This window comes from Budorcas taxicolor, chromosome 2 (genome assembly GCF_023091745.1).
Source record: "Budorcas taxicolor isolate Tak-1 chromosome 2, Takin1.1, whole genome shotgun sequence".
Lineage (NCBI taxonomy): Eukaryota > Metazoa > Chordata > Mammalia > Artiodactyla > Bovidae > Budorcas > Budorcas taxicolor.
In genome coordinates this window covers 110224239-110251480 of record NC_068911.1, presented here as the reverse complement: position 1 = coordinate 110251480, position 27242 = coordinate 110224239, and positions in this window count along the sequence as shown.

Sequence of the window (27242 nt, the reverse complement as noted above, 5' to 3'; positions counted from 1 at the left end):
GTTGGTCCATAACATCTCCATGATGGGATGCATTTATTTCCCTTTCTCTGCTGATGCCATGATTTCTAATATACGGCCTTTGGGAGGTCAGGTGAATCTTGTTCATACCCTGTGGGCTCCCATATTAGGCATTTACTGTGCTCTTAGAGGGAAGAGTTCCTTTAACTGATCTCTGGCTTTCCTATTAAGTCACAGAGCTCCACTCTGCTGCAGCAGAGGCTCTGAAAGGTCTCAGGAGCATCTTGTTATTTGAAAAGGTACCACAAAATATCAAGCAACGCCGGCCACATAGCAATTGAGAAAAATAAAATATTCATCAGAGGACATTACTGAGAAGGAAATGGCATAGTTAATTTCATGAAAACTCCATTGTAACAGAGGAACAAAATTAATCATGCAATTGTGTTATGACTCTTGAGCCTCAAAGCCAACATAAAATAATTGAGGGAAAAAATGAAAATACAACAAATCTCTGGCATACATGGAGAGAATGCACAACTGGAAGGTGATAAAAAAAATAATAAATAAAAGGCTCAAGTAATGCAAATGCTGACTGGAGTTCTCTCATTTACTTAGGAAGACAAAACTTACATTTTGCTAGTGTCAATGCTAATAGTCATAAGCCGTTTGCATGTATTTGATGAGAACATTAGTAAGTAGGAAGATATGAAACCTAAGAGCAAAAAGCTAGCAAAATAAGAATGGGGTAGTTTTGCTAGCCTCAGCTGCAAAATTTTGCAGACTCCATCCATAGCCTGCATTTTCCCACATAGAGTAAGTTCATCCTATAAGTAGGTCCATTTTTTAAAAATTCTGTTTCACTGCAGGTATCGAGGAAAATCCCTTCCTATAAAGGACTGCATTCCAGAGAGTGGTGTTGGAAAGGAGTGGCTCAAACTAAAGGGGCAGCCATCATTTACAGAGCACCTATTCTCTGCCAAGTTCTACTGCAGGGCCTTGATATATACTTCCTCCTCTGAGTCACCTGTGTGGATGAATTAGAGAAGCAGCAGTGTAAGCAGGCAGGAGAGATTGCCAACGTATCAGGAACCTAGAATTCCAATCCTACCTCTGTGAAAATCTGCTGCCTGGCATTGGGCATATTAAGTAATCCAGCTTTGCCTCAGTTATCCCATCTGCTAAATGGGAGTAATCGTCTGTCTTGTGCCCACCTCAGACAGTTCATGAGAAGACCAAGCAGAATAGTAAGGAGTGAAAAACAAAATGTAACATAAATGACATGAGTTTTTGCTTTGTTTTGTTTCATTTTGCTTTTGGAACCCTTTGAACTTAGGATACTGATTGGCATCATATGCTGATGAACTTCCCTGCTGGCTCAGTGGTAAAGAATCCACCTGCAATGCAGGAGATGTAGGAGACTTGGGTTCGATCCTTGGGTTGGGAAGATACCCTGGAGAAGGACTCAGCAACTCACTCCAGTATTCTTGACTGGAGAATCCCATAGACAGAGGAGGCAGGTGGGCTACAGTTTGTGGGGTCACAAAGAGTTGAACATGACAGAGCACACACACACACACACACACACACAGAGACACTGAAGGAATAAATGAATCATCTAAATCTATCAAGTGAAGCCTCAGCCTCTTGCTATGGGTTTTTGCAGGAACTGGGTACATTTCTCCTGCTTTGATGATTGATATGACCTTGCAGAGCCCCTCACTATTTCTGCCTTGTTCTAATTATCAAACTCCTGGAAAGATGGGGATGTTAAGCAAGTGGTTTTGTTGCCCACCCCCACCCACCCACCCAGGAATCTTGGAGTCTCTCCAGATGTTTAAAGAGCTTGGATTTGTGGAATAAACTTCTCATTTATTCCTCAGATTCCAGCCATACCCAAGTCCTCTCACATCTTTAGATTTCTGAAACTGATAGTTGCCACACTACCTTGCTTCTTCATTTTTGCTCTTCCCAATAACACCCACATCAACTTCCCCCTCTCATTTCAAGCACTGTAGAAGTATATTCCTGTGACTCTCCACATGTATTTGTCAGTGAGAAGTAGAGAGCGAGGCTTTAAATCATCTGACATCATGGTGTAGGTCATTCAGAGTGAATGACAGAAATGACATTGTTTCCACATTTCCATAGACCCTGAACATTTTGCATTCCTAATGCTGCTGCTGCTTAGTTCCTTCAGCCATTTCCGACTCTGTGTGACCTTACAGCATGCAGCCAGCCAGCCTCCTCTGTCCATGGCATTCTCTAGGCATGAGTGGGTTGCCAAGTCTCCAGGCTATCTTCCTAACCCAGGAATCGAACCTGAGTCTCTGGCATCTCCTGCATTGCAGGTGGATTCTTCACTGCTGAACAGGGACTCTCATCAGCATACTCAGAGATTAAACATGTGTCTCCTGCCTGGTAGGCAGATTCTTTATTACTGAGCCACCAGAGAAGCCCCACATTCCTAACAGACCTCACCAATTACCCGATTTGACATTCCGTTTGTGTAGATGAGGACTTTCCAGGTGGTAACAGTGGTGAAGAACTTGCCTGCCAATATAAAAGATGCTTGAGATGCAGGGTTTCTATCCCTGGGTTGGGAAGATCCCCTGGAGTAGGAAATGACAACCCTCTCCAGTATTCTTGACTGGAAAATCCCACAGAGGAGCCTGGTGGGCTACAGTCCATGGGGTTGCAAAGAGTCAGACATGACTGAGCGGCTCACCATGCATGTACACATGTATAGATGAAGAAAATTTGGTCCCAGGAGTCTCAAAACTTGGGAAGTATATTACTTCCCCAGACTGGAAAGTATATCACTTGTCGCTGCTTTATTTTCTTTTCAAAATCAGGAGTCCTCCATCTGGGTGACTAGAATCACAGCAAGGGAGGTGCTTGACTATGGACCGTTGGGAGAAGTGGTGAAAGACCCAGAAAAACCTAGTGTTAGAATCTAGAGACAAGGACACCCACCAGATGTAAAAGATGCTTTTAGTGCTCTCCAAACAGGCTCTATGAGAAACAAAATGAAATGTATATGACCTTAACAATAAGAGTATGTACTTAACACAACCAATGACATAGATCTAAGATACGTGATCTAGAACACAGGGGGTCAAAAAGAACTAGGAAACATAGAACAGTGTATCAACAGGTGCTGAGAAATTCTCATGTTAAAATGCATAAGCAAAATAGAAATCTGAGCATCACTCCATATTCAAACTCTACTACATACCTTAATTTAATATTTAAGATCTAAAGTCTGTGATAAGAGAAACATTTAACAAAATGCTTTAAAAAACCTATTTCACTAACATCTAATTTATTTTTAATCTTTATTTTTAATGAATGATTTTTATCTCATGCAAGGAACTCACCAACATGGTTAAAAATCAAATAATATAGAAAAGTTTAGGATTTGGAAAACAAGTTTTCTGCCTAACCTCTCCTTATTCCTCCTATTCTATATCTGAGACAACCACTTTTTATCTTTCTTAGCTGTTCATTTTTCTGTCTTATCACTACTAGGTTCAGACCAGTATTTCTTGATTGATCAATTAACTAATCACCTTTGAAACTATATTTGAGACTATAGTTTGTGTTTCTGTTGTCTTCAGGTGAACACTTAGATATTTGGTTAAAGCAAATTAAACATGCATTCAATTTACAAGGATTTTTGTTGTTGTAAATCTTTTTTTCTTTCCTTTTTTTTATTGGGGTATAATTCCTTTACAATGTTGTGTTAGTTTCTGCTGTACAACAATGGGAATCAGCTATATGTAAACATATATCCCCTCCCTCTTGAACCTCCCTCCCACCCCTCCCCCCACCCCACTCCCTGGTCATCACAGAGAAACGAGTTGAGCCCCTGGTGCTAAACAGCAGGTTTCCACAAGTACAGGGCTTTTTATAGCTTATGGGGATGCTGAAATATTAAAAGTTATCTGATAAACCCTATTATCTCTCGGAAGTGGGTAAAGGATCACCTTACTTATTGATGTATATCTGTGGTTTAACATTCATTCCAAATTTCTTGTGTAGAATTCTTATAACTTCTAAAATTTAGAAAACTGAATGTTAATAAAATTAAAGAGACACCTAGTTAAAAATAGTGGTATAAAGAAATATTTACCATTAAGCAAAATCAACACAATAAAACAGACAAGAAGGGGGTGGGGGTGAATCCCATTTTCATTGAAATTATAAAATACCCACAACCCGTGTTAATTGTATCAAATAAATGAAACACAAAGGCATAATATGTGCCTTTATGTTCTAACCTGACAAAAGTTTTCCATATTATGTAGCAAGTTTTTAAAGATCCCAATGTACACTTCTCTTATTTGGGACAAGTTCAAGAGTTTGAGAGGCTATTGATACAACACTGAATTCTTGCTCCACTGAGGATTAACAGGGGATGATGCAGAAAAGCGCTCACATGCTATCTGCTCAAAGAGTCACCCTCTGGTGTGACTGGGTAAGTTTTCTGCTTTTCAGCTGTTTCTCACAGTCAGCTGGAGAAAAACAAACACTTTAGATAATAAGGAGAGTGAGAGACTTACGGCCTGCAGAACTCAGCCATTTGGCACAGAGATTTCCTACTTCCTCAGAGGGGTGCCAGTCACATTTTGAGAGGCACATTTTGAGAGTGCAGAACACCCATATTATTGGAGCAAAATAAACAGCAGAGTTGGTAAGAAGGTGTTTGGAAACAATATTTGTGAATTTAAAACTGCCCTCTTTGCTGGTTCACTCCCCAGCCCCTTGTCACATGTGTTCTAGACAAAAGCAAGTCCCAAAAGCCTACATAAATATAATTCACAGTCAATTAGAATCTAGCATAGACAAAAACACCAAAAGAAGGAATATAATACAACAAACATAAAGCAAATAAAACTACTCTTCAGGATAATACCAGGAGGAAGGAAGGAAAGCATATAAAAGACTATGATATTATATGGAAAATATATAATAACATAAAGGAGAAAATAAATCTTTATTAGATATTGGAGAAGGAAATGGCAACCCACTCCAGTGTTCTTGCCTGGAGGATCCCAGGGACAGAGGAGCCCGGTGGGCTGCCGTCTATGGGGTCGCACAGAGTTAGACATGACTGAAGCGACTTAGCGGCAGTAGCAGTAGCAGCAATGTAGATATGAAAAATGACTATGGGATTTCTTTGGCAATCCAGTGGTTAAGAATCCACCTTCCAATGCAGAAGATGTGGGTTTAATCCCTGGTCAGTGAACTAAGATCCCAATGTCATGGGGCAACTAAGCCCATGAGCCACAAATAGAGAAGCCTACACATCACCATGAAGCCCCAGCACAGTCAAAAACAAAAAGAAAAGTATCTATGATAGCAAATAAAATTCAGAAAGCATAACTTCTTTGAAATCTGAGTGTATATAAAAGATAAACAAATATAAAAAGTATGAATTATAATAATACAAAATAAATTAAAATCTAAAAGGAAATACAAAATGAATAGTAAACTGGCATCTCAGAAGTGGAAAATCAAACTATCAAGGAAATGAAAACAAGTTATAAAAAATATAAAATAGAAGTAACTGCTAATAACACCCAGGAAACTAGATAACCAAACTGAGAAAAATAAAACTGGAAAAACAATTTATAATAACTAAGGGGAGAGTGATATATGCAGAAAACAAGGAGATAGATTAGTAGACTTTCTTGAAGTAAACTCAAAACAATGGAAGAAAAAAATAATCAAAGATACAGTAAAAAGGATGTTTTTCCAAACTACAAATGAATTTGTATATATTTTTTTAAGAAAGTTTTTCTTCTGCCATGTATTGGAACAATTTTCTTCTACTGTGTGTATGCATGTGTGTGTAAAATGTTCCAGAAAATGGCATAAAATAATTAACAGTGAAATACACACTTTTAAAGGTTAAAGAGTCCCTGTGCTATACAAGGACATATTATATAGCGCAGGGAGTTCAACTCAATATAATGTAACAACCTACACGGAAAAAGAATTTGAGAAAGAACAGATACATATATAGATATAACTGAATCACTTTGCTGTACAACTGAAACTAACACAATATTTTTAATCAGCTATAAAATTAAAAGTTAAAAAAAAGAAAAAGATTTGTAAGGGTGAAAGGATATAAGGAAAATTTGGGGAAAAAAAGTTACTTCTGCTCAAAAATCAAATTTTTTCAGAGCTTTCCATAGTGATGTTAAAAGCTAAAACAAAATGGAATATATATATATATATATGTGTGTGTGTGTGTGTGTGTGTGTGTGTGTATACACACATATATGACATAAAATGGTCTTGAATGATAACACAAAAGATGATATCATTGATTGCCTTTGAATAATGTACTGGGATTGGGAAGACAGTCTTAACTTTGCTTTTCTATAAAGTTTTAATTTTTAAAGTTTAACATGAAAATAATATTAATAAAACTCCATAGCAATTATAATGATGGTGAAGCAACTGCTACAGTTATCAAGACAAGACTGTATGACCTAAAAAGATATATCCAATTAAATTGTTTTTTAAGTAGAAAAAAAGCAGACATCATGTTCAAATATAGAAGACCTACTTTATGGAATAAGTTTGATAAACAGAATAACTGGAGAAGTCACAATTAAAAAAAAAAAAAACTGGCAATAAGCAACCAATCCAGTATAATATTGTTAGATAATTGTAAAAAATTATTATAGAACACAGCTACATGTAATCGTTGACAAGGTAATGGAGAGAAACCAGCTTTATTCACTGAATCGCACTCAAAGCAGAGTTTATTAGATGAGCTCTTACTTATGCAACATTGATCAACACAAACAATGTCGGGGAAGTAAAATTATGCAAAAGAAAGAAATACAGAATTTATTGCTTTTTCATATTAGGATCTTTCAGAAAGATTGAAGAAATGTTCAATATTAAATAAGACGCAAAATAAAGTAATCAAAAGCCACTGCACTTTCATGAATAGGGTGATCAATTATATTATTCTTAAGATTATTCATTCTTTCCCATCTACCATCTTTATATTCTATTCTACATCATTAATGCAAAATTTGACCATGTGACTTTCTCTGCTTAATGCAATGTTATCAAAGGACAAAATTAGAGAATTCTAATAAGACTGTGAGGTTGATTGTTTTTTCCAGGCTCTGCCACTGCTATTAGCAGAATAACATAGATAATCATCTCTATTCTGTAGCCCCAGAAGTAAAAAAAAAAAAAAAAAATGAATGTTTAGAGACTGAAAGGATAAGTCACAGACCAGGTGAAAAAAATTCAAAACATTTACCTAAAACAGGACTTGTATTCAGAATATACAAAGAACACTTAATACTCATTAATAAGAAAATAACCCAATTTTTAAAAAGACCAAGTTATCTGAACAAACACCTCAGGAAAATACACAGATTGTAAATAAGCACTGAAATTTTTTAATATAAATTTCCTTTTAAAATGAAAATTAAAACAAAAATGGATACGCCTCAGTTCAGTTCAGTTCAGTGGCCCAATCCTGTACGACTCTTTGCGACCCCATGGACCACAGCACACCCAGACTCCCTGTCCATCACCAACTCCTGGAGTTTACCCAGACTCATATCCACTGAGTCGGTGATGCCATCCAACCGTCTCATGCCCTGTTATCCCCTTCTCCTCCTGCCCTCAATCTTTCCCAGCATCAGGGTCTTTTCCAAAGAATCAGCTTTTCCCATCAGGTGGCCAAAGTATTGGAGCTTCAGCTTCAACATCAGTCCTTGCAATGAACACCCAGGACTGATCTCCTTTAGATGGACGGGGTGGATCTCCTTGCAGTCCAAGGGACTCTCAAGAGTCTTCTCCGACACCAGGGTTCAAAAGCATCAATTCTTCAGCGCTCAGCTTTCTTTATAGTCTAACGCTCACATCCATACGTGACTACGTGTAAAACCATAGCCTTGACGAGATGCACCTTTGTTGGCAAAGTAATGTCTCTGCTTTTTAATATGTTGTCTAGGTTGGTAATAACTTTTCTTCCAAAGAGTATGCATCTTTTAATTTCATGGCTGCAGTCAACACCTGCAGTGATTTTGAAGCCCAAAAAAATAGTCAGCAACTGTTTCCCCATCTATTTGTTATGAAGTGATGGGACTGGATGCCTTGATCTTCGTTTTCTGAATGTTGAGCTTTAAGCCAACTTTTTCATTTTCCTCTTTCACTTTCATAAAGAAGCTCTTTAGTTCTTTTTCACTTTCTGCCATAAGGGTGGTGTCATCTGCATATCTGAGGTTATTGATATTTCTCCTGGCAATCATGATTTCAGCTTGTGTTTCATCCAGACCAGCAATTCTCATAATGTACTGGGCATATAAGTTAAATAAGTAGGGTGACAATATATAGCCTTGACATACTCCTTTCCCGATTTGGAACCAGTCTGTTCTTCCGTGTCCAGTTCTATCTGTTATTTCCTGACCTGCATACAGATTTCTCAGGAGGCAGGTTAGGTGGTCTGGTATTCCCATCTATTTCAGAATTTTCCAGTTTATGGTGATCCACACAGTCAAAGGCTTTGGCATAGTCAATAAAGCATATATAGATGTTTATCTGGAACTCTCTTGCTTTTTCAATGATCCAGCAGATGTTGGCAATTTGATCTCTGGTTCCTCTGCCTTTTCTAAAACCAGCTTGTACATCTGGAAGTTCATGGTTCATGTACTGTTGAAGCCTGGCTTGGAGAATTTTCAGCATTACTTTACTAGCATGTGAGATAAATACAATTATGTGGTAGTTCGAGTGTTCTTTGGCATTGCCTTTCTTTGGATTGGAATGAAAACTGTGGCCTGTCCTATGGCCACTGCTGAGTTTTCCAAATTTGCATGCCTATTGAGTGCAGCACGTTTACAGCATAATCTTTTAGGATTTGAAATAATTCAAGTGGAATTCCATCATCTCCACTAGCTTTGTTCATAGCGTTGCTTGACTTCACACTCTAAGATGTCTGGCTCTAGGTGATTGATCACACCATCGTGATTATCTGGGTCATAAAGATCTTTTTTGTACAATTCTTCTGTGTATTCTTGCCACCTCTCCCTAACATCTTCTGCTTCTGTTAGGTCCATACCGTTTCTGTCTTTATTGTGGCCATCTTTGCATGAAATTTTTCCTTGGTATCTCTAATCATCTTGAAGAGCTCTCTGCTGCTGCTGCTAAGTCACTTCAGTCGTGTCCAACTCTGTGCGGCCCCATAGATGGCAGCCCACCAGGTTCCCCCATCCCTGGGATTCTCCAGGCAAGAACACTGGGTTGAGTTGCCATTTCCTTCTCCAATGCATGAAAGTGAAAAGTGAAAGTGAAGTCGCTCAGTTGTGTCTGACCCTCAGCAACCCCATGGACTGCAGCCTTCAAGGCTCCTCCATCCATGGGATTTTCCAGGCAAGAGTACTGGAGTGGGGTGCCATTGCCTTCTCCGGAGGAAATCTCTAGTCTTTCCCATTCTATTATTTTCCTCTATTTCTTTGCACTGATCACTGAAGAAGGCTTTCTTATCTCTCCTTGCTATTTGGAACTCTGCTTTCATATGGGTATATCTTTCCTTTTCTCCTTTGCTTTTCCCTTCTCTTCTTTTCACAGCTATTTGTAAGCCCTCCTCAGGCAGCCATTTTGCTTTTTTGCATTTCTTTTTCTTGGGGATGGTCTTGATCACTGTCTCCTGTACAATGTCACGAACCTCCGTCCATAGTTAATCAGGAACTCTGTCTATCAGATCTAGGCCCTTAAATCTATTTCTCACTCCCACTGTATAATCATAAGGGATTTGATTTAGGTCATACCTGAATGGTCTAGTGGTTTTCCCTACTTTCGTCAATTTAAGTCTGAATTTGGTAATAAGGAGTTCATGATCTGAGCCACAGTCAGCTCCCAGTCTTGTTTTTGTTGACTACATACAGCTTCTCCATCTTCAGCTGCAAAGAATATAGTCAGTCTGATTTTGATGTTGGCCATCTGGTGAAATCCATGTGTAGAGTCTTCTCTTGTGTTGTTGGAAGAAGGTGTTTGCTATGACCAGTGTGTTCTTTTGGCAAAACTCTATTAGCCTTTGCCCTGCTTCATCCTGTACTCCAAGGCCAAATGTGGCGGTTACTCCAGGTGTTTCTTGACTTCCTACTTTTGCATTCCAGTCCCCTTTAATGAAAAGAACATCTTTTGGGAGTGTTAGTTCTAAAAGGTCTTGTAGGTCTTCATAGAACCCAACTTCAGCTTCCTCAGAGTTCCTGGTTGGGGCATAGACTTGGATTACCATATTGAATGGTTTGCCTTGGAAACGAACAGAGATCATTCTGTCATTTTTGACATTGCATCCAAGTACTGCATTTCAGATTCTTTTGTTGACTATTTCTTCTAAGGGATTCCTGCCCACAGTAGTAGATATAATGGCCATCTGAGTTAAGTTCACCCATTCCAGTCCATTTTAGTTCCCTGATTCCTAGAATGTTAACATTCACTCTTGCCATCTCCGATTTGACCACTTCCAATTTGCCTTTATTCATGGACCTACCATTCCAGGTTCCTATGCAATATTGCTCTTTACAGCGTTGGACCTTGCTTCTATCACCAGTCACATCCACAACTGGTTGTTGTTTTTGCTTTGGCTCTGTCCCTTCATTCTTTCTGGAGTTATTTCTCCATGGATCTCCAGTAGCATATTGGGCACCTATCAACCCGAGGAGTTCATCTTTCAGTGTCCTATCATTTTGCCTTTTCATACTGTTCATGGGGTTCTCAAGGCAAGATACTGAAGTGGTTTGCCATTCCCTTTCCCAGAGATACCCCACGTCCAAGGTCAGATGCAGCAGCAGTGAGGAGATACCCTACATCCAAGGTAAGGAGCAGTGGCTGCACTTTGCTGGAGCAGCCATGAAGAGATATCCCATGTCCAAGGTAAGAGAAACCCCACTAAAATGGTAGGTGCTGAGAGAGGGCATCAGAGGGTAGACACCCTGAAACCACAATCACAGAAAACTAGCCAATCTAATCACATGGACCACAGCCTCATCTAACTCAATGAAACTAAGCCATGCCCCATAGAGGGCCACCCAAGACATTCAGGTCAAATTGGAGTGTTCCGACAAAAAGCGGTCCACTGGAGAAGGGAATGGATATGCCTATACACCTATTAAAGTAGCTAAGATTCGAAAAACAATACCAAATGTTGGCAAGAATAGAGGGCATTAGAAATACAATTAATTGCAGGTAGAAATATAAATGCTAAAGCCACTCTGGATGGAAGTTTGACAGTTTCTTTTAAACATAGTTTTATCCTACATTCCAGCTTTTGTTCTCCTAGTTGCTTATTCAGATGGGCTGAGTATATGTCAACACAAAATCCTGCATATGAAAGTTTCTAGTGGTTTTATCCTTTCACCAAAAACTGAAAACAAGTTATTCTTCAATAGGTGATTTTGAAATATACTGTAGTATATCATACAACGAAATACTATTCAGTGATGTAAAGAAACAACCTTTCAGGCTACAAGGACATAATGGAATCTTTAATGCATATTGCTAAGAAAAGGAAGCCCCTCCAGAAGGTTACAAACATTCCATTTATATGACATTCTGGAAAAGGAAAAACCATAAAGTAAAAAGAGAGGTAAAGAAGGATGAATAGCTGAAGAATGGGGTATTTTACCGCGGTGTGGCAATAGAGTTGGATGTGACTTACGGACTCAACAATAACAACTAATGGCAGTACATGACACTATACACTTATCAAAATCCATGTGTGTGATGTGTGTGTTCAGTTCAGTTCAGTTCAGTCGCTCAGTCGTGTCTGACTCTTTGCGACCCCATGAATCACAGCACGCCAGGACTCCCTGTCCAACACTAACTCCCGTAGTTCACTCAGGCTCACGTCCATCGAGTCAGTGATGCCATCCAGCCATCTCATTCTCTGTCGTCCCCTTCTCCTCCTGCCCCCAATCCCTCCCAGCATCAGGGTCTTTTCCAGTGAGTCAACTCTTCACATGAGGTGGCCAAAGTATTGAAGTTTCAGCTTTAGCATCATTCCCTCCAAAGAAATTCCAGGGCTGACCTCCTTCAGAATGGACTGGTTGGATCTCTTTGCAGTCCAAGGGACTCTCAAGAGACTTCTCCAACACCACAGTTCAAAAGCATCAATTCTTTCGTGCTCAGCTTTCTTCACAGTCCAACTCTCACATCCATACATGACCACTGGAAAAACCATAGCCTTGACTAGATGGATCTTAATTGGCCAAGTAATGTCTCTGCTTTTCAATATGCTATCTAGGTTGGTCATAACTTCTTCCAAAGAGTAAGCGTCTTTTAATTTCATGGCTATAGTCACCATCTGCAGTGATTTTGGAGCCCAAAAAATAAAGTCTGACACTGTTTCCACTGTTTCCCCATCTATTTCCCATGAAGTGATGGGACCAGATGCCATGATTTTTGTTTTCTGAATCTTGAGCTTCAAGCCAACTTTTTCACTCTCCACTTTCACTTTCATCAAGAGACTTTTTAGTTCCTCTTCACTTTCTGCCGTAAGGGTGGTGTCATCTACATATCTGAGGTTATTGATATCTCTCCTGGCAATCTTGATTCCAGCTTGTGCTTCTTCCAGCCCAGCGTTTCTCATGATGTACTCTCCATATAAGTTAAATAAATCATGTCCAATTGTTTTCAATCCCATGGACTATAGCACCACCCCTACCCCTCCCCACGCCCCCCCCACCCCCCCCACCACAAGGCTCCTCTCTCCATGGAATTTTCCAAGGAAGAATACTGAAGTGGGTTGCAATTTCCTACTTCAGGGGATCTGCCTGGCTCAGGGATGAAATCTTCATCTCCTGTATTAGCAAATGAATTCTTTACCACTAGCACCATATGAGAATTTACAACACAAAGAATGTACCTTAATAAATGCAAACTTTAAAAAATAATTTAGGAGTTTAGAGGATCCCAATAAACAATGCAGACCATGAGAAGAGAATCTAATTGTATTTAAAATGTATGAAACAACTTCAGTGAAGAGGATGCGTGCATGCTCAGTCATGTCCAACTCTTTGTGACCCCATGGACTGTAGCCCGCCAGGCTCCTCTGTCCATGGGATTTTTCAGGACAAAATACTGGAGTGAGATGACATTTCCTTCCCCAGGGGGTCTTCCTAACCTAGGGATTGAACTTAGGTCTCCTGCATTGGCAGGCAGGTTCTCTACCACTTGTCTACCTAGCAAAGAGGGTAGGGAAAGTGTATTGACCTAAGGGACTTTGAAAATTAATGGAATCTTTAAGAGAAAGTGCAAAAGGAACTGAATATAGTCAGTGTAGAGTTAAGTTGATAAAACTGTTTCCCATAAGATAAGTGGAGAAGGCAATGGCACCCCACTCCAGTACTCTTGTCTGGAAAATCCTATGGATGGAGAAGCCTGGTAGGCTACAGTCCATGGGGTTGCTAAGAGTTGGACATGACTGAGCGACTTCACTTTCACTTTTCACTTTCATGCATTGGAGAAGGAAATGGCAACCCACTCCAGTGTTCTTGCCTGGAGAATCCCAGGGAAGGGGGAGCCTGGTGGGCTGCCATCTATGGGGTCACACAGAGACGGACACGACTGAAGCTACTTAGCAGCAGCAGCATAAGAAAGGGATTAATAATTCTAACACTGCTGTACATATCCACTGAAAATGAAGAATTAAGTAAATAGAGGGTGGATGATCAGAGCCAAGTTTCTTACTTTTGGAAGGTTACAGATTAGTAAGGGTAACTAGCTAGAATAATCTGTGTGATAATGGATTAGAATTGGAACCTCAGTAAGAACTCATGTCTAACTTAACATAGGTATAGTTTTTTGCATAAAGAAATATTTACAGGTATAAGGATATACACAGATATATTTTTGCTCTGTCAGCTGAGAACGCCTAGAAGAAATAATACTACAGCAGAAATGAGCACACTTACCACCCAAATATTGGTTTCTAAAATCATTTTCCAATAAGGAACCAGAGACTACTGGAGAGATGGGTGGTCCTAGGACTAGGGCAGAGAATATACAAAATGAGTCTGGAGCATCTTGTAGCCCAGAAAGTAAAAAGTGCTCAAAGAAAATACACACACATACTGACAGCAGTACCTTAAAGGGGCGCAACAGCCAAGGCTGAAACAATTTAAGCAAGAATGAAATCGAAATTTGTTTCTCTGAATTTCTTCCCCAAAAGCCATAACCTGATGAAGCTAACCATTAGAAACACACCAGAAAAAAATTCATAGAAGGGCATCCTTCATTATTCCTGTCCAGTATCCCTCAAAACTATTGGGGTCTTCGATAACAAAGTCTAACTAACTGCCACAGTCCCAGAGGACCCTACAGAGACATGACAACTAAATCTGTGGTATCCCAGACCGTGTCCTGGAACAGAGAATGTGCGCTAGGTAAAAACCAAGGAAATCCAAATTATCTGTAGACTTCAGCTAATAGCAGTGAACCAATTTTTCATTAATTATAACAGATGTATTACACAAATATGTCATTAAAAATAGGATTAACTGTGAGAGAAGTGCTTATGGGAACCTTCAGTACTAGTTCTAAAATACTTTAAAAAATAGATTTATTGATAACAAAAGTTAAAAACATGGGACTGTCCTGAGCCTGAATATGAATGAGGAACCAAGTCCAGTCAGATCTATAGCAGGAGGTGGAGCTTCCATATAGATCTACTGATTCACAAAGCTGGAAGAAGTATTCTGGATATTCCCTGAATTCTTAAAATTGAGGACATGCAACCTGAACTTTGGTAAATATTGTCAAGATGCTGCTTAAAATGCTCTACTCTTTAAACCTCTACCAAATACATGAGTTTTTGTTTACTCTCATTTTTGCTACACTTGACAATACAAATACTTCAATTTTTTGCTAATTTATCCAGTGAAATACTTCACTTCTCTGAATTTGAGTGTCGCTGTTTCCTCTTCCTAGTAAAGATGGGCTTCTTTTATCAAGAAATACTCCAGGAGACATCTCAACAGATAAGGACTTTTAAAAATGTGACTCCAATAACATCATCATGAGATTAGCAATAATTCCTTATAATATTTTAATAGTGACTTCAAGTTCTATATTTCTGAATATTTAAAAATATTTTTAAAATTTATGTGAGTAACAATCCAAACAAACAAGTTTCATACATTGCATTTAATTTTTAAGACTTTTTTGATGTGGACCACTTTTTAAGTCTTTATTGAATTTGCTACAATATTACTTCTGTTTTATGTTTTGGTTTTTTAGTTACAAGGCATATGGGATCTTAGCTTCCCAACCAGGGACTGAGCTTGCACTCCCTCCATCGGAAGGTAAAGTTTTAACCACTGGACCACCAGGAAAGTCCTCATACTGTTAAATTTAGATTGTGTGAGTACAAGTCCCTCCCCCTCTTTTGTTTTTCATTTCTTTTCCATGGGGGTGGTCTTGATTCCTGTCTCCTGTACTATGTCATGAACCTCCATCCATAGTTCATCAGGCACTCTATCTATCAGATCTAGTCCCTTAAATCTATTTCTCACTTCCACTGTATAATCATAAGGGATTTGATTTAGGTCATACCTGAATGGTCTAGTGGTTTTCCCTACTTTCTTCAATTTAAGTCTGAATTTGACAATAAGGAGTTCATGATGTAAGCCACAGTCAGCTCCCAGTCTTGTTTTGCTGACTGTATAGAGCTTCTTATCTTTGGCTGCAAAGAATATAATCAATCTGATTTTGGTGTTGACCATCTGGTGATGTCCATGTGTAGAGTCTTCTCTTGTGTTGTTGGAAGAGGGTGTTTGCTACGACCAGTGCATTCTCTTGGCAAAACTCTAAAAGACCCTGATGCTGGGAGGGATTGGGGGCAGGAGGAGAAGGGGATGACAGAGGATGAGATGGCTGGATGGCATCACTGACTCGATGCACATGAGTTTGGGTGAACTCCGGGAGTTGGTGATGGACAGGGAGGCCTGGTGTGCTGCAATTCATGGGGTTGCAAAGAGTCAGACATGAGCAACTGAACTGAACTGAACTGAAGTCCCTTTTAATATATAAAAATTCTCCTTTTTTTTTTTTTTGGTATTTACTATTTGAAAAAAAAATCATTTATCTTACAGAAAACTGGATTTACTGATTAAATTATCTTAATATCATTTAACATAACCTCCATATCCTATATTTTTCAGTAAACTGGAGTTATATCTAGAGGTCTGATCAGTTATGGGTTATTTCTTTTGTCAACAGTTTATTGTAACATTTCTGTACACTTTCTATTGCCTTGCATCAGAAGAAAAGTATGTCCTATTTTTCCCTCCTTTAGTGATAGAAAGACTAATTAGTGAATTCAGGTCATGTCAGCCTGATCCATCTATTATTAAGTTTCACATCTCATGTTTCTTATCTAATGGTTTTACCAAATATTGATGACCATCATCTAGATCCATTAAGGTTGTAAATGTGGTTTTCTGTTTCTATCATTTCTTCTCATTTTTAAGCTATGAATTTAAAAAAAAAATAACTTTCCTTCACTAATTGTTTTCCTGCTCTGAAATACAGTTCATGCAAGAAAGACATGAAGTGAGTTACTCCCTCACTTACAATACAAACTGTCTGAATCTGGGGGATTCAACCACTGTTTCCGCCAGTGGATGAGCGGAGCAGATTCAAGGGCAGCTTAGGGATTTCTTCAACATGCAATTCCTTTTCCAATACAATTAGCTGAACACCAAATGCTTCATGTCAACACTCCAATATTCACCCTCTGAGTCATCCTACTGAGGGCCTTTGCCAGGGCTTCATCTGGAGAAGACCTAGACACTATCTCTGCCAAAGAGGCTGGGTATGAACCTGAGTAGTAAGAAGATGGCAGTGACATTGTTTTCTCCTTGGTATTATTGATTAGCTTTGATTTTCTTCTAGGCAACTCTACATTGTGAGCGACTAGAAACAACATGCGGTAACCCACCTGGTATGTTTTCTTTTGTCTTGATTTTTTTCTTGTACCTCTTGGAATATACACTAGAACTGATAGATTAGAAATGCAATAATCTTTACAAAGAATGTCAAACATTTTATGAGTACCTTCTCTCCCTCTGGGCTTCCCTGGTAGCTCAGACAGTAAAGAATCCTCCTGCAATGCACGAGATCCATATTCGATCCCTGAATCAGAAAAATTCCCTGAAGAAGGGAATGGCAACCCACTGCAGTATTCTTGCCTGGTACTCTGGCCACCTCATGCAAAGAGTTGATTCATTGGAAAAGACTTTGATGCTGGGAAGGATTGGGGGCAGGAGAAGGGGATAACCAAGGATGAGATGGCTGGATGGCATCACTGACTCGATGGACGTGAGTCTGAGTGAACTCCGGGTGTTGGTGATGGACAGGGAGGCCTGGCGTGCTGCGATTCATGGGGTCGCAAAGAGTCGGACACGACTGAACGACCGAACTGAACTGAACTGAAATGTCCATGATCATTCACAGCATTAAGTAGTGGAATTGATACTATAACCTAGGTCAGTATTGTCCCAAAGTTTGTATTCTTCCTTTATTTTTCCCCACCAGAAACATTTACTGAACACTTTCCCCTTATCCAAGGCACTGCCCAAAGTGTTGGAAAAAGAGAATAATATGCTGGTCCCTGTTCTCACCATCCTTGCTATTGTGCCTCAAAGTGTGGTCTTAGATCCAAGCAGCAAGGACATCACCTGGGAGCTTGGCATCTATGAAGAACTATCTTCTGTGCAACTTTATATTGTAAGGTATCAAAAGCAAAATGTCATAACCCACCTGGCACATCATTTTCACTTGAAATCATTTTTTTCTCTTTACATCTTGGAATCCGTGAAGAATCCAGGATTTCACCCCAAACCTACTGAATAAGAATATGTATTTTAATAAGATATCCAGGTATCAGATACACATAAGAAATATTGTATTTGAGATTAATTTAAAAGTTTACCTAGTTGTGAAAATAATATACCGTTATTTAAAAAGAAAACTAACTACATAGAACAACTAGAGATGAGTAGAGAGTGAGCACTGCAAGAAGCCAGCACCATGGGGATACACTGGAGCTAGAAAACGTATAGCTCAGATCCAGGGAAGACTGTTGGAGGAGGGAGAGCTCAAACTGCATCATCCTTTGACTGGCAACTGGAGAGGGGAATGACAAGCCACTCCAGTATTATTGCCTGGAGAATTCCATGGACAGAGGAGCCTGGCAAGCTAAAGTCCATGTGGTCACAAAGAGTCGGACATGACTGAATGACTATCACCTTCACCTTGACTGGTAACATGGGGAAGATGGTTCTGAGTAAAAAGACTGTGACAATTCCAGGCATAAAGGTAGACAGACATTTATGGAATGCATGAGAAACAGGACTGACTCTGGCCAAAATGACCCCTCATGAGTCTCTCTAGGAAAAATTAGAGGCTGTGGTTTCATCTCTGTTCTCCTAGGAACTTACCCAGAATCTATCATTTTGTTGGTATTCAATAAATATTTGTTGAATGAAAGGCACTTCTTAGAAGTTATGCTTCCTTACTGAATTTTGTTGTGTACACATGCTAAGTCATTTCAGTCATGTTCAACTCTTTGTGACCCTATGGACCATCGCCCACCAGGCTCCTCTGTCCATGGCATTCTCCAGGCAATAATACTGGAGTGGGTACCATACCTTCCTCCAGGGGATCTTCCTGACTCAGGGATCAAATACGCATATTTTATGTCTTCTGCATTGACAGGTGGGTTTTTACCACTAGCACGACCTGGGAAGACCTATAGTGTATGTACTTAACCTAATCAGTTTGCTTCAGTCGCTCAATCGTGTCTGACTCTTTGCAACCCCATGGGCTGCAGCATGCCAGGAATCCCTGTCCATCACCAACTCCTGGAGCCTACTCAAACTCATGTCCATTGAGTCGGTGATGCCATCCAGCCATCTCATTCTCTGTCGTCCCCTTCTCCTCCTGCCCCCAATCTCTCCCAGCATCAGGGTCTTTTCCAATGAGTCAACTCTTCCCATGAGGTGTCCAAAGTATTGGAGTTTCAGCTTCAGCATCGGGCCTTCAAATGAATATTCAGGACTAATCTCCTTTAGGATGGACTGGTTGGATCTCCTTGCAGTCCAAGGGACTGTCAAGAGTCTTCTCCAACACCACAGTTCAAAAGCATCAATTCTTTGGTGCTCAGCTTTCTTTATAGTCCAACTCTCACATCCATACATGACCACTGGAAAAACCATAGCTGTGACTAGACGGTTCTTTGTTGGCAAAGTAATGTCATACGCTGTCTAGGATGGTCATAAGCTTTCTCCCAAGGACCTTTTTGCTTTGCTTCCAAGCACCTTTTAGTTTCATGGCTGCAGTCACCATCTGCAGTGATTTTGGAGCCCAGAAATGAAAGTCTGTCATGGTTTCCATTGTTTCCCCTTCTATTTGCCATGAAGTGATGGGACTGGATGCCATGATCTTAGCTTTCTGAATGTTGAATTTTAAGCCAACTTTTTCAGTCTCCTCTCAATTTCATCAAGAGGCTCTTTAGCTCTTCTTCACTTTCTGCCATAAGTGTGGTGTCATCTGCATATCTGAGGTTAATGACATTTCTCCTGGCAATCTTGATTCCAGTGTTGTTAATATTTCCTAAGTTAAGATGTTGGGGATGGTTTCAACTTGAGGAAAGTTTCAACCATTGCTGAAAACTTTGGTTTATGTCTAGATAACACAGTGATGAAATCAAAGGACTTTTGCATTTATTAGTACTGTGCAGAGAGATCAGAGTATTATATAAGCATCTTATTTCATGAAGGGATTTATTATGGTCAGTATTTAGGAATATTTCCTTAGAATAGACTCATAAAATAGAATTACCTGATGAAAGATATATGAACATTTTAAAGCATTGAATCACCTTGCTAAACTGATTTTCGAAAATGGTCTTTCCTTTGGCAAGACCCTAATCTGAAAAACTGCTTAGGAAGAAGAAGGTACAGAGGAGTGGGCTAAATGTTTGATGAATAACAAACAATGGCTTCCGTTTGGAGTTACTATCATTTTTCAGGAAATGTAATAGTCAATTTACATATTATAGCCTTAATGCTTATCATGATTTTTAAAACATATATTATTATTGCCATTTTACAGATAAGGAAACTAAGGTTGAGAAGGGCTTAAAGTTGTTGTTGCTTAGTTACTAAGTCATATCTGACTCTTTTGTGACTCCACGGACAGTGGCCCGCCAGGTTACTCTGTCCATGGGATTTTCCAGGCAAGAATACTGGAGTGGGGTGCCATTTCTTTCTTCAGGGAATCTTCTGACCCAAGGATTGAACCCACATCTCCTGCATGGGCAGGCAGATTCTTTACCCCTGAGTCACCTGGGAACCTCTTGAAGGGTTTAACAACTATTTCCAAAATCACATAGCTATTAAATATTAGAGCCAGAATCTGAAACCAGGTCTCTTAATCATCCCTATGCCAAAATTTCTGTTCTGGCTAGCTTTTGCTACATAATGAATTACCTCCAAATCCAGTGACTTTAATCAGGCACTGCTTTATTATATCTCATAATTTTGTGGATGAGGACTATGGCTATGGCTTGGCTGGGCAGTGCTTTACCTCTGCATGGAATTAGCTGGGGCAGTTCATGTGGACGTGAAGTATCCTCTTCAGTGATGGCTCATTCAAACAATTGCATGTAAGTGCTGGCTGTTGACTGAAAAGTCAGGGAATACCATCAGTTGAGGGTCTTAGTTCTTTCATACATGGACTTCTACACTGGGGTAATTGAATTTTTTCACTGCATCGATACTGGATTCCAAACGTAAGTATTCTAGAAGACAGGATGTAGAAGTTGACAATATCTTAAGACCTAGGCATTAAAAGTGGCACAGAACCATTTCTACAAGATTCAATTGTTCAGAGCTTCAAAGGAAAAACATACAGACATAGATCCCTACATAAGTGTCAAACAATTAGCATCATCTTTATCACATTTCCTAAAATAAAATACTAAAAAATACATATATTCAAGTTACCCACCATATATATTCCAGAATGATTCATGGACACTAAGACTTTGAAGAATGTTGTCTTCACCATTATAAGAAATATTATATTTTCTGAATTATTATAGTTTCTGAAACCTTGTGCATGAATTATTTTGAGAAAAATGAAGACATTTTCTTAAGATTTTACTATAAAGTCTTTATTTCAGAAATATGAAGTGGTCAGAGAAAACACTGAATCAGTGAAAGGGAACAGTTTGCATTTTTTGCTTTCTCTTTTTGCCCTCTGACCTGGCATGTAAGTCACCAGCAGGAAGCTACAATTTGAGAAGTGGTAACTCTCTGAATTCAAGACATGGTTTCCAGATGACAGCAGTTAGTTAAATATTGCTTTTTCATCAGTAAAGCACTGCAAGAGCATGTGTTTCAGTAGGTAACTATGCAAGAGAGCCCCAGTTCTCCCAACTACAACATAAACTGGGCTGGGTCCATTGATGCCTTTAATCTAGTTAGAATTCAAATGAGGTTTCCATTTTATAAATCCATGCAGACCTCATTCTAAGCCAACACAGGTGTATCTGGCTTCCAGGCAACTACAAACATTGTTGACATGTTTCCACTCCATTAAAAACCCCCCTTCCTTCTACACCTGTGTTGAGATCCTGCATTCATGGTTGGCCAAGTATACTCTTTTCAGGAGTTCACTAAAACACCACATCCATTTTCCAGATTAAGCAAATATGAAAAGCCAACATAATTCCTATATATCCACCTACTTGGAGAAGGAAATGGCAACCCACTCCAGATTTCTTGCCTGGAGAATCCCATGGACAGAGGAGCCTGGCAGGCTACAGTCCACGGGGTCGCAAAGAGTCGGACACAACTGAGCGACTTCACTTTCACTTTCACTTACTCTCGTATCTAAAGAAATCTCCCTTGGAGACTCTCCAGAGAATCCATGCTCTTCCTTCTGCCCTGTGCCCATCTAAGTTTCAGGGTTCTGAAAGTGAGGCCTACTCAGAAAAACATTCACAGAGTAACAGATGAAAAAATAAAAAATTGGGCTTCATTAACAGTGTAGTCAGAATCCCTTGTATGAATTTATCTCCATTTGAATGGCAGACACAGGATGAGTGTACAAGGATATGCGTGACCAAGAACATCACACTATAGATTCAGATCTGTAATTTAAGGGTTATCTTCTGTTCCCAACATTCTCACAGTAAATGAAATGTTTTGAATAACATGTACACTTTTGAAAATTTATTCACAGAGGGACTGTTAGTCCCTCCTAGATCAGAAACTACAAATGTGGGTTAGGATTATGATTGCTGGTACTGAGAACACCATGGAGAGATGACAAATCAGAGATAGGCTTCAGTTGCCCAGGTTTTGACACTTTTTATTTATCTCAGACTCTAACCATTTCTCACCTTGCCTACACCCACGTCACCCTGGAACACAAAATAAGATTAAAATATCCTTGAATTCCTTCTCCCCTCTGCACAGTAGGCTAAACCTTGGGCAAAAGGCTAATCAAGTTCTCTCCGCATCATGAAGTTATGAAAGTTTACGCTACCAAGTATCTTTCCAACATTAAAAAAAAAATGTAATCTAGGGTGTCCTAATGATTCTCTGTTCAGCAACTTCATATTTTCTGAAAGATGGCTTCTGTGCAGTAACAGTTTTATAGTGTAATTCAGAGAAGAATAAAAAACTAATTCAAGCTTTGTTTTATTTAGCTACAAAATGAAAGCACTAGAACTCATCACTTAAAGGATTTCATTGCACCTGAACATACACTCAGAGAGGTTCTTTACTGCTATCGAATGCTCAAAAAGGAATATCTTGCTTTATAATATAATATATACATATATATATACATGTACATATCAACATAGCTCTTCTTATGATGTAAATATAAACAATTAATGAAAACAAAAATAGACATATATTTGCAACTATATATCTGATTAAATGGTAAGGTGGTGTAATTTTTTTTTTAGTGTAATTGTACTTTCCTGGGCTCCAAAATCACTGTGGATGATGACTGCAGCCATGAAATTAAGAGACACTTGCTCCTTGGAGGAAAAGTTATTACAAACCTAGACAGTGTATTAAAAAGCAGAGATATCACTTTGCTGACAAAGATCCACATGGTCAAAGCTATGGTTTTTCCAGTAGTGGTGTACAGATGTGAGAGTTGGACCACAAGCAAGGCTGAGAGCACCAAAGAATTGATGGTTTCAAACCATGGTCCTGGAGAAGACTCTTGAGAGTCCCCTGGACTAAAGGAGATCAAACCAGTCCATCCCAAAGGAAATCAGTCCTGAATATTCATTGCAAGGACTGTTGCTGAAGCTAAATCTCCAATACTTTGGCCATCTGATGCAAAGAGTTGACTCATTGGAAAAGACCCTGATCCTGGGAAAGATTGAGGGCAGGAGGAGAAGGGGGCAACATAGGATGAGGTGGATTGATGTCATCACTGACTCAATGGATATGAGTTTGAACAAACTTGAGGAGATAGTGAGGGATAGGGAAGCCTGGCATGCTGAGGTCCATAGGGTTGCAAAGAGTTGGACACAACTGAGCAACTGAACAACAACAAATTTTTTTAAGCCCAAATTTTCTAGAACACAAATCCTGAGGCAAAATAGACATTTAATGTTTCATTAGACATACAATCCCAAGAAAGTTAGATTAGAGACAAAAGAAAATGAGGTGAAGAAGGAGGGAAAGCAAATATAAAATGGTGAATTATTAATCTGGCCACTGCACAGCCTTAGCAGAAAGCACACTGGTCGCTCGGTCACAGCACATCTCTTAAGAGAGCACATTTAAACACTACATCTGGCAACAGCCCATCAGATAGAAGGAAGGAAAATAATTTATCCACAAGCTTCCCAATATCTTCTGTTTGTCATTGATCAAGGCTTCCCTCTGGGGCCTATGAGAATATAGTTAACACCAGGCTAACTGGAAGGTCGCTCAGCAGCATCTAACAATAAACCATGGCCAAGCAAATCTGATGAGGTTTGTGAATCTGAATCAACACAAGTGTACGGAAATACTTGCAGGTGGCCTTAAAGGACACTACTGTAGCATTGTTTTTACAAAGAAAATTGAAAAAAAGGCTGAATATATATTTTAGTAATTAATAATGTTACTAATAATATCCATTATCAGGATAATAGTAAATATATAATGGTATATGTAAAGTCACTTCAGTTGTGTACAACTCTTTGTGACCCATGGACTTTAGCCCTCCAATCTTCTCTGTTCACGGGATTCTCCAGGCAAGAATACTGAAGTGGGTTGCATGCTCTCCCACAGGGGACCTTCCAGATTCAGGGATCAAACCCACATCTCCTGTGGCTCCTGCAATGTCAGCAGATTCTTTACTGCTGAGCCACTAGAGAAGCCCTAAATATATTATGGCACACTTATGTAATGGATGAATTCAAAAGAATGAATAGACCTACAGCTGCTTACCCAAAAACACACCCAGGGTTTATTAAATTCTTAAAAAGTCAGAGAATTATACATATATCACAATCCACTTTACTGTAAAATGAAAAACTACATGAATTTACATCCATATCTACATGTTCTTTGTTGTTGTTTTTGTTGCTAAGTCATGTGTGACTCTTTTGTGACCCCGTGGACTGTAGCCTGCCAGGCTCTTCTGTCCATGGGATTTCCCAGGCAAGAATATTGGAGTAGGTTGCCATTTCCTTCTCTAGGGAGTCCTCCTGACCCCAGGATTGAACCCATGTCTCCTGCATTGGCAGGCTAATTATCACTGAGCCACCTGGGAAGCCCTTCCATATCTATATATCTAAATCCATATATATATATATATATATATAATATATATATATATAAAATCTACATCTAATATGTATATACATATGAGATAAATAGAAAAATGTTTACTAAGATGCTCATCAAAAATGTTAATGGCCACAACTAAAGAGAGGAGCAGGCATGTGGATGACCCTTTGTAGAGGAAGTTCACATTTATTCTAATAATTTTTATATAATTGAAACATTGTTAATAAATAATTTAAAGGAAGAAGCGGGATAGGGTGGAGAGAGTGATGGAGGAGGATGGAATACAGGATTGAGATCCTACTACGTCTGAATTCTAATAGGGTCACCAATCCCATCCAAGCCATATTAGGCACTTCCTCTTGAGGCCTGCCTTCTGAGTTCCAATCCTAATACTACCGGAGATGATTCTTAAAATTTTTGTTTTTGAAAAGTTTGGATGATATGTCTTACTATTATGATATAATGATATGCATGAGAGATCCACTATGGAGATGAAACAGAGCTTGAATGACTTTTGATGAAAGTTACAGATCAAAAGAATGCCCCCAACAAATCATGAAAAAAAAGATCCTGGAGAGCATATGAGTGAAACACAAGGAATATTCCAGACAAATCTCAGTTGTCTAACACCAGACAAATCAAGCCATCCCAGTTGCACATGGTCTCAAGTAATGAGGGTAGAAAAGGACATGGTAACCAAAAGAGCAGAATGAGCTAATGACTGCTCAGAGGGTTGAAAAGTTTGTTGAAGCAATCTAGGTAAAATATGCTTTACAATGCATCCTAAGTGGCAGCAATGAGAAAATCTACAACCTTCCTCATCTAACAGAGTCAAGGGAGATAAGAGCTCCCTTGAAGAGTGAGGCACTGGCCTCATTTTCTCCAAAAAATTTTAACTACACAAATAAAGAGAACACATTTCTGCTACTAGTAAATAGAAGATCTCATTCTGAAGTAGCTCTGACTATAATAAATGTGATAATTTAACTCAATAGAGTTAGTGATGCCAACATATTCCAAGCTGCCTCATGTGTCTTCTGAGTCACTAATTTTTTCAAAGGTCATTGAATTTTAAAGCAGAGATAGACCTTAAAGACAATCTTATAAACTTTTTATTTTTAAAGTGAAAAACAAAATACAGACACAAAGAGTGGTGGAATGCAGTCTCACTCAAATGGAGGGGTCAAAAGACTGGGATGTGGTCCCAGCTCTCCCCTGATGACTTACACGACCTTTGTGTGCTTAGTTGCTCAGTTGTATCTGACTCTTTGTGAGCCCATGGATTGCAGTCCGCCAGACTCCTCTGCCCATGGGATTTTTCAGGCAAGAATACTGGAGTTGGTAGCCATTCGCTTCTCCAGGTGATCTTTCCACCCCAGCGATCTAACTCAGGTCTCCTGCATTGCAGGCAGATTCTTTACCTGCTGAGCTATTGGAGAAGCCCTCATTACATTTAGGAAGGGGCTTCTCAAGTGGTTCAGTGGTAAAGAATCCATCTGCCAACACAGGAGATGTGGGTTCAACCCCTGAGTTGGGAAGATCCCCTTGAAAAGGGGCTGGCTACCCACTCCAGTATTCTTGCCTGGAAAATCCCATGGACAGAGGAGCCTAGTGGGCTACAGTCTGTGGCGTCACAAAGAGTCAGATACAACTGAGCACTGCATACACACACACATCTTTAGGAACAGTTACATCTTCTAGAACTCTGCCACCTCCTCTGGAAAGTGAGTGCTTCCAAATATGTTCTACCTCTGAATTCCCTGGCATATTGACACTGTCGTGAATTATATCTCTTAGGAAAATATTTTTTAGCTATAGATAATTATCATACCCTTCCATTTTACTGTGGCCTAGAAACACTGAATTACTTGGTTGTGCTCTTGCATCAAACACATGCATAAAGGAATTTGAGAAATTTCATACTTTCCCAAACTAAATATTTCTTTATCCTTATTTTTAAAATGTTATACATGCTTATTTTTAAAACTAAAATGTAGAAAAAATATTTAAGCAAATCATCTGAAATTTTATCACCTAGAAACAAAATAGTAGAAATTTGGGGGAAAGTGCTTCTCTAAATACCTCCCTTTCTCTGTTTCCAACAATTCCATCTCCCATTGAAGGAACAAGTATCAAGAAAATATTTCATTAAAAATTTTTATTTACCAAACATACTAATGGTACCAAGAGTCTGAATATGGCTGAGATATGTGAAAAAATCCTATAAATGGAGCTTTTTGGAGGGTAAGTTTCAAAATTCAACTCTTTTCACCAAGAGAGAAAAATATGGAAACTGGGTGGGGGTGTGGGGCAGGGGGGGCAGTCCCAAGAAGGCAGAGGAATAGGACAGGGAGACCACTTTCTCCCCACATATTCATCAAAAGTTCATTTGAATGCTGAGCAACTTCCACAAAACAACTCTGT